Consider the following 9514-nt stretch of genomic DNA (forward strand, 5'->3'; position numbering starts at 1 on the left):
GTGTTGCAGCCCAACACCTCTCCAAAGTGGCCCAAAACCCACCTGAACCCCCTCCATCATCTCGGTCGTTCGATCACGATCGTGTGGCCGAAAACTGTGCTCAATTTGGAGCCTCCTAGCTCCTTCTACCTATAAATAGGTATCTCCCCCTGGATTTTTCGCGCAGCCCGCCGGACGTCTCACGCCGCCGCCCCGCGCCAGTGAGACAGCGACACGTGTCCCGCGCCGACTGTCGGATTTCGGGTTCCGGCAGACCCTTAAGGTTCGAACACTGGGGTGCACGCGGAGATTTCGCCTCCTACCTACCTGCACCCCTCCGCCTCGCTAAGATCTAAGCTATGGAAAGAACAACACAAATGACACAGGGTTTATACTGGTTCGGGCCACCATTGTGGTGTAATACCCTACTCCAGTGTGTGGTGTGGTGGATTGCCTATTGGGCTGATGATGATGAACAATAATAGGAAGAACAGCCTCGCGAGGGTCTGCTCTTGGCTGGGGCGATGAACTGCGGGGAGGAGTTTAGTCACCCTTCTCTCTCTCTCTGATTCTGATTCTCTCCTCTCCTTTCTCCCTACTTCTCCTTTTTCCCTCCTTCTCCTTTTTTTCTCCTTCTCCTTTTTTCCCTCTCGATCCCGTGGGGGGCTTGTCCTATTTATAGAGGCCCTGGTCCTCTTCCCAAATATCGAGCGGGAAGGGAGCCAACAATGGCGGGCTAATTTGAAGGGGGATAGCTAGTACCAGCTATCCTGACAAAAGTAGTCTTCGCCTGCACAAAGCTCTGGTGGTGACGCCGTCTTGGGCTCCATGATGACCTCCATCTTGCAGTCCTCCTGGTCTTGGTCTTGTTGCATCGAAATGGCAACCTTTGCCTGACGCCTCGGTACTCCGCGGCTGCGCTTGCTCCCTTTGCACCAAAGAGGATAGGAGGACACTGCGCGGGCTGGCACCTGCCTGGCGCCTTTGGTCGTCATGGCTTGCGTCACGGGAACCTCGTGAGGTACCCCACCTTGATCTCTCTGCCTCCTCGCGAGCCAGCCTGGTGAGGCCGTGCCTGAGGAAGCTCCGCGTCGTCCGCCCCGCGAGGCTTGGCCCCTCGTGAGGGTCTTGGGTCTGTGTTGGTGAAGATGGGTCGTGCTGGGCCCCCCTTTGAGCCACGTCGTAGGCCGCAGGCAGGCAAGTCTGGGGACCCCCGTTCCCAGAACACCGACAGTAGCCCCCGGGCCCAAGGCGCGCCCGGACTTGGCCGTGCAGGGAGGCGGAAGGGCGAGAGCGAAGCGCCGCGGGCCCTAACAGCCTGCGGCCTTGGGCGCCGCGTGGCGGTTGATTGGACATGGGCGTCTCCACTTCCCCATGGCGCCTCGGCAACTGCACGGCTTGGGCAAGTCCCTGCATGCAAAGCGGGTCATGATTACCTGCGATCGTGGAGGTCGGCGGTTGGCCTTCGCCGGCTATAAGTACGGAACGGCGTGCGCCCTTCCAGTCCATCCCTCCTTGCTTCTCCTTCTTCTCGGTCCTTGCTCCGTCTTGCTGCGATGGCTCCGATCCGCCGGTTCTCGACGGCAGAGAAGGGAAAAGCTCCCGGAGAGGAACCTGACCCGCTCCCACCGAAGAAACGGCTCGTCCTCCATCGCCCGGACGAGGGGGCCCATCAGGTGGTGCCGAGGCCTTGGTGCGTGCGGGCACCGCTGGGGTTCCCGCTTCCCTTGTATGCCCACATCGAGGGCCCTGAAGGATCTGATGCTGATCGCCACGGGCGGCGCCGCCGTCGGCGCCGACGGGTCACGAAGGTGTGGGTCGTCTCCCCTGGGGTCCACACCGGGGGCTCCTCTCGAGAGCTCGTGCTCCATGTCGCCATGCCTCCTCAGTCTTGGATTCACCTTCCTCCCTTCTTCGCCTCCATCGCCCCGCAGGGAGAGCCCCTGGAGCTTTGGCTGCAGCACGCCGGCTGCAGCACCCTCGCGACCGAGGCAGAGGTCGCGGTCGTTGCCCCGGGCAAGGTCTTCATGACTCGAGGCTGGAGCGAAATCGCCCGGGTTTGCAGGACAAGAGGCGCCTTCGCGATCCACTTGGAGTACGACGGTTCTTCGGTGATGTTCTTCAAGGTCTTCGATGCGAACGGGCGCCGGCTGGAGTGCTGCCCCGGGAGAGGTGGCCGGGACCCTGCTGCGGCGAGGACTGGGCCCGCCGACTGCTCCCTTGGCGGCTCCTCAGGCGGTGGAGGCGTCGGAGGTTCCAGCGACTCCGGCGAGCTCTTCGCGACTCCGGAGACGAGCGACGACAGCTACGAGCCCCCGAGCCGGCGCCGCTCCTGGAGCAGGGCGGGCTCGTCAGGCCGCCGCCGACTCTGATCTGGATGGGGTTGGCGCCGGTGCTTGACGGCCCACTATTGATGATGGCGTCTTCTGCAGGGGCACGCGTAGTTAGTGTCCCTTTAGGATCTGTTCCCTGCGAGGAATCAAAGACGCGTCCCGTGGGGGGTTGTAAGGTGCCTGTGATCCTGTTTTGTTAATACAACCCTTGTCGTAGAATTGTGCGAGTTTCTCATTCCGTCTTAGCTCAGTCCTCCCTTTCGAACCTCATGAGGGCTTGGTGCTCTGCGCCGACAGGTCCCAGTCCCAAGGCGGCTTCAGCCGTCGCTGGTATGCCAGGTCGCGATGCCGTGGTCAAGGCCAGGAGGTGAGCGACCTGGAGTCCGGTAAGAGCCCCTGAGTCGTGATGCTCAGGAGGTCCCCTTTTGGCGCTCAAGCAGCCGTCGTTCGGTGAGAAAGGAGAGCGGCGTCGTTAACACGGGATTGCATTAGGTGCGGGGGTGGTGCCACGGTAGCTGGTGCTTCTGGGTGGTGACTTATCTCGAGAATCAGGAGTCGCTCTCTGGTGTGTCGCCGGGTTCGTGCATCGGCAGGCGCGAGGTTGCTCGGCGAGATCCTCGCGTGTCCCTCCCCTCTCGCCTTTGCTCCCCTTTCTGCTCTACATCCTCGGGTCCCGGCCCTCGAGTGAGTCTCAGCCGTCGCTGGTATGCCAGGTCGCGATGCCGTGGACAAGGCCAGAGGGTGAGGGCTGGAGAGCCAGTAGGAGCCCTGAGTCACGATGCTCAGTCACCCCCCCTTTAACGCGCAAGCGGTTCGCGCGGATGAGAGCGAAGGAGACACCGCAAGGGCCTCGCCTGACGCAGCTCCTTTAGGAGATCCTGTAGACCCATCATAGAAAAAACGAGGGGTTGCCATGACAATTGACAGTCAGCCGTTGGTTGCTTTCGAGGGGTACGAGGCACTGAAGGCTTGACGAGGTGGCGCCATGCGGGGCTGCCGCGGCCAGAGCTCAGCCATTCAGGTTTGTCGGCGTTGCAGGGAGGGACCCATGCGCAAGCGTCGTGCCGTTTGAGAGCAGTTCCGTCAGTTGGCGTCAGTTGAGTGAGCAGCTAGGTCAAACACATCAGCCGTGAAGGAGTGGATTCATTCAAATAGATGCTGGGAAGGCGGACATCGCTGGGTCTAGCCCGAGCGACTTGGGGATTATGCAGCCCGAGGGGAGCCCCCAACAAGGTAAGCTAACAACATGAAATAAAAGGGATACATGCCACAGGGACGGACCCACGCGGCCTGGGAATAATGCAGCCCTGGGGGGGCGCTCCCAGCTGGAAGTAAAACTTGAAAGATGTCACCTAATGACGTCGGGGACGAAGGGGTGTTGCTGTAGCAGACTCGGTGGGCTGCGGAAGCCGATCCTCACGAGCCCCCAGGCCCAGGGGCCTCGGGAGGCTCCGGAGGCGCCGGTGGCTCCCTGCGGACCATCTCCATCTCCGCCAGGGCTACGGAATGCCTGGCCTCTTGTGCCTCCATGATGCCCCTCATGAGGCGCTAGTACGTGGCAGCCGCGTTCGGCAAGCCGTAAGGCATGCGAATATAGCTGTGGGGTGGACCTCCGCAGCGCCCCACTCGCGAGGGCCAGAGGCGCTCCAGAGAGGCGACTCGGTTGAGCCCTGGTATGTCTATGCAGACGCGCAGCCCACCATCCTCGCCTGGATGGGGAGCCACTGCTGGTAGACGGCGGCCGCCTATCATGACCCTTGACTCCTATAGCTCCTGAATGGCCTTGCTGATGAACTCCTGAGGGACTGGCTCTCCTTGCCTTACTCCTTCTTGAGGGAAACGTGCTTCGAAACACGCCTCAATGTGGTGCCCAAGCACCTCCCTCGTGACCCTAGCCAGGTCGGTGGCCCTCCAGGGGAGAGCCCCCAAGCCCTGCCTGAGGAGGGCGCCGGGCGCGCTTTCCTATGCGACAGAAGGAGGTTCCCCCTGGGCAGGCACGGGCCCAGAGGGGCCTGCCTCCTGAGGGGCCGGGCCGGATAATGTCTTCTTCTTCTTGGGGGCGGCTCAGGAAGCCTCCTGCTTCCGCGATTCGGGTCTTCCAGTGACGCGGCCTGAAAGGCTCGTTCCAGGGAACACACCGCGTCCTTCTCTTCACAGGGCACCGTGATGACTCCGCCACTTCCTGGCATCTTGAGGACGTTGTAGTCGTGGTGAGTTACGGCCATGAACTTGGCCAGCACTGGGTACCCAAGGATGGCGTTGTATGGCAGGCGAATGTGAGCGACGTCGAAGTCGATGAGCTCGGTGCAGTAGTTGTCGCGTGCCCCGAAGGTGACAGGGAGGTGGACCTGCCCAATCGGGACCGTGGAGCCGTCGGTGATTCCGAAGAAGGGCTTGGTTGGCTGAAGCTAGCTGTAGGGCACTTGGAGATTGTTGAATGTTTCCACGGACAGGACGTTGAGCCCTGCCTCGCCATCGATGAGGGTCCTGGTGACCACCACGTTGCTGATGATTGGGGAACAAAGCATCGGGAGGACTCCGGCTGTAGCCGCACACTTGAGCTGATCTGCTGAGCTGAACGTGATGGCGCACGCCGACCACTTGAGAGGGCGCGTGGCTTCAAGCCTGGGGAGGACTGCATTCACTTCGCGGGCGAACTTCTTGAAGATGCATTGAGAGGCTGGGGCCTGAGCCCCGCACAGGATGCAGGCGATCGCGCGTGGCTCCTGGAAGCCCCCAGCCCCCTCGTCTTGGTGGCGGTCCTCGTTTCTCCTTGGCTGCGGCGGCAGCGGAGGGAGGCCTGCGTTGCCATGCGGGCGATCCGCGCGAGGCTGATCCCTCCAGTCTCCCTCGTGAGGCGGGTCTTGCCAGCGATCCTCGCGAGGTTGATCGCGCCACCCTTGGCGCGGGCCATGGTCTTCCCAGCGTCCTGCGTTCCATCCTCCTCCTCGACCGTAGCCCCGGTCACCGCGGTCGGGGCGACGGCCGATCCTTCCTTCTCGCACGGCTCGGAGCTCTTGACATTCGTTGGTGTTGTGGGTGTGGAGGTCGTGGTACACACAGTACCGGCTGCCCTTGGAAGGTTCGGGCTGATCTCTTCCCCGCTTGGTGTCTGGTTCTGCCGCGAGCACGGCGGCCCCCTTGCGCTTCACATCCTTGGCCTTGGGCTTCTTCTCTTCTGGGTCTGCAGCAGGCAGCTCGAGGAGGGAGAGGCGCCCTTCCTCAGCCCTGGCGCACTTGGTTGCCAAGTTGAACAGCTCCAAGGAAGTGCACAGGTCTTCATGCATCGCCAGCTCCTCCTTCATCTTGACATCGCGCACGCCGTCGGAGAAGGCTGAGATGATGGCCTCCTCAGTCACCTTGGGAATCTTGAGGCATGCGTTGTTGAAGCGCTGGATGTACTTCTGCAGGGTCTCCCCGGGTTGTTGCTTGATGCGGCGCATGTTGCTCACGGCGGGTGGCCGGCCGCGAGTACCTTGGAAGTTGGCAATGAAGCGGGTGTGCATCTCGTCCCAGGAGGAGATCGTGCCTGGAGCCAGGTTCAGGAGCCACGTGCGGGCCCCGTCCTTGAGCGCCATGGGAAACCAGTTCGCCATAACCTTCTCGTCTCTGTTGGCAGCTTCGATGCCCAGCTCGTAGAGCTGGAGGAACTCCGTAGGGTCAGCCGTGCCGTCGTAACGAGGAGGCAGGTCTGGCTTGAACTTGTCGGGCCATGCGACGCTGCGTAGCTCGGTGGTGAAGGCGCGGCAGCCTGCTGTGGCCACGGGAGGCCTTGGGTGACGGAGAGCTTGGTCTTGCATGTCCCCACGCGCTGCAGCTGGGTCTTGACGTGCGGGAGCAGGAGCATGGTCGCGACGTGCTGGAATAGGGAGCGCCCGGGCAGCTTCTTGCGGGCGAGGGACTTCTTGGCAGCTCTGCTCTTGCCGCGCTGGCACCTGACGGGGCGGGTTCCGCCCAGGGGCCATGCACCTTGGAGCCATGGCGCCTTCTTGTGGAGGAGGCGCCCGGGGCGCCGCCGGAGCTTCTTCGCCCGCGCGGGGCGAGGTGCGGTGCAGCGGAGCGGACGACGCAGGAGAGCCCCCTGCGGCGCGGACGAGCTCGGCGACGCGGTCGAGCCATTCTTCGTAGACGTCGTTGATGGGATGGTAGCGCAGGAGCTCGTTTGCCGTGATGAGCGCAGCTCGAGCCTCCATGGGTGTGCGGAGCGCGCGGGACGAGGAACCAGCTGGGGTGAGCGAGGGAGTAGCGGTGTGGCCGTCTTGCCGCACGGACGGATGCTGAGACGATGCTTGCTGCTCGTCCCCTGCCGGGCTGGTGGCGGCGTTGACGGCAGGTGACGGGGAACGGCGAGGACGCCCGCCGACAGGAGCCGTCTAGGCGACGCGGGAAGCGAGAGCGGCCCGGTGCTCGGCGCGGGCCCGACGAGCGTCAGACATGGGCGCGATCGTCGGAGGAGAACGGGGCGGTGGAAGACGAATTCTGGCGCACCCCTACCTGGCACGCCAAATGTCGGATTTTGGGTTCCGGCGGACCCTTAAGGTTCGAACACTGGGGTGTGCGCGGAGATTTCGCCTCCTACCTACCTGCACCCCTCCGCCTCGCTAAGATCTAAGCTATGGAAAGAACAACACGAATGACACAGGGTTTATACTGGTTCAGGCCACCGTTGTGGTGTAATACCCTACTCCAGTGTGTGGTGTGGTGGATTGCCTCTTGGGATGATGATGATGAACAATACAAGGAAGAACAGCCTCGCGAGGGTCTGCTCTTGGCTGGGGCGATGAACTGCAGGGAGGAGTTCAGTCACCCTTCTCTCTCTCTCTCTGATTCTGATTCTCTCCTCTCCTTTCTCCCTACTTCTCCTTTTTCCCTCCTTCTCCTTTTTTTCTCCTTCTCCTTTTTTCCCTCTCGATCCCATGGGGGGCTTGTCCTATTTATAGAGGCCCTGGTCCTCTTCCCAAATATCGAGCGGGAAGGGAGCCAACAATGGCGGGCTAATTTGAAGGGGGACAGCTAGTACCAGCTATCCTGACAAAAGTAGTCTTCGTCTGCACAAAGCTCTGGTGGTGGTGACATCTTGGGCTCCACGATGACCTCCGTCTTGTAGTCCTCCTGGTCTTGGTCTTGTTGCACCAAAATGGCAACCTTTGCATGACGCCTCGGTACTCCGCGGCTGCGCTTGCTCCCTTTGCACCAAAGAGGATAGGAGGACACTGCGCGGGCTGGCACCCGCCTGGCGCCTTTGGTCGTCATGGCTTGCGTCACGAGCACCTCGTGAGGTACCCCGCCTTGATCTCTCCGCCTCCTCGTGAGCCAGCCTGGTGAGGCCGTGCCTGAGGAAGCTCCGCGTCGTCCGCCCCGCGAGGCTTGGCCCCTCGTGAGGGTCTCGGGTCTGTGTTGGTGAAGATGGGCCGTGCTGGGCCCCCCTTTGAGCCACGCCGCAGGCCGCAGGCAGGCAAGTCTGGGGACCCCCATTCCCAGAACGCCGACACCGACCTCCCACCGCGCCGGCCCGCCTGGCCCGCGGCTGGCCGTCCCGGCCCGCTCGCGTGCCGCCGCCGCCCGTCGGCCCCGCCTCGCCGGTCCGCTCCTCCGCCGTTCGCCGCCGCGGGAGTCGCGCCCTGGCGACCGGATCAGGGTCTCCGGCGTCCTTCTCCTCCAGATTCGGCTGGCGCCGCCCATTCCGGCCATCTCCATCCACCCCGGCGTCCTCTCCGGCGTCGTTTCCGGCCAGTTTCTCTGGCGAGCCTCGGGATCCGCGCGAGGAACCCTAGATCTGAGAGAGGTTGACCCGTTTTCTGCCCAAGTCCCTAGTATTTTTAGCTATCTTCATCGCGTCATAACTTTGCATCCGTGGCTCCGTTTGGGGTGTGTAGCATATCAAATTGTTCGTCTCGATGTGCACTTCATTTCATTCCATTGCACCATGTTCATTTGAGTTCATCTTGATGCCCTAAATGCTGTTGCAAGAACAAGTATAGGGGATCAATTGTAGGTCTTTTCGATAAGTAAGGGTGTCGAACCCAATGAGGAGCAGAAGGAAATGACAAGCAGTTCTCAGTAAGGTAATGTCTGCAAGTGCTGAAATTTTAAATAGCAGAGTAGTTTGATAGCAAGATAATGTGTAACGAGCAAGTGATGATACTAGTAACAAAAGTGCAGCAAGGTATCCCAATCTTTTTGAGGCAAAGGACAGGCCAAAACGGCCTCTTATGATAAGCAAAGCGTTCTTGAGGGTACATGGGAATTTCATCTAGTCACTTTCATCATGTTGGTTTAATTTGTGTTCGTACTTTGATAATTTGATATGTGGGTGGACCGGTGCTTAGGTGATTGTTCTTACTTGAACAAACCTCCTACTTATGATTAACCCTCGCAAGCATCCACAAATCCACAACTGAGAAAAGTATTAAGAATAAATTCTAACCATAGCATTAAACTTTTGGATCCAATCGGTCCCTTATGGAATAGCGCATAAACTTGGGGTTTAAGCTTCTGTACTCTCGCAAACCATCATCTAATTGCTACTCCACAATGCATTCCCTCAAGCCCAAATATGGTGAAGTGTCATGTAGTCGACGTTCACATGACACCACTAAGGGAATCACAACAAACATAACATCAAAATATCGAACACATATCAAATTCACATGATTACTTACAACATGATTTCTCCCGTGACCTCAAGAAGAAAAGTAACTACTCACAAATGATAAACATGCTCATAATTAGAGGAGTATTAAATAGCATATTGGATCTAAACATATAATGTTCCACCAAATAAACCATATAGTAATCAACTACAAGATGTAATCAACACTACTAGTCACCCACAAGCACAATCTATAGTTCCGGTAACAAGATTGAACACAAGAGATGAACTAGGGTTTGAGAGGAGATGGTGTTGTTGAAGATGTTGATGGAGATTCCCTCCCCAAGATGGGAGAGTTGTTGGTGATGATGATGACGATGATTTCCCCCTCCGAGAGGGAAGTTCCCCTCGACGGAATCGCTCCGCCGGAGGGCAAAAGTGCTCCTGCCCAAGTGTCGCCTCGAGGCGGCGATGCTTCGTCCCAAAAGTCCTCCCCTTATTTTTTTTCTAGGTCAAAATGACTTATATACCAAAAGATGGGCACCGGAGGTGGGTCGAGGAGGGCACAACCCACCAGGGCGCGCCTGGGCTCCCTGACGCGCCGAGGTGG

The sequence above is a fragment of the Triticum urartu genome, chromosome 6 (assembly GCF_003073215.2).
Source record: "Triticum urartu cultivar G1812 chromosome 6, Tu2.1, whole genome shotgun sequence".
Lineage (NCBI taxonomy): Eukaryota > Viridiplantae > Streptophyta > Magnoliopsida > Poales > Poaceae > Triticum > Triticum urartu.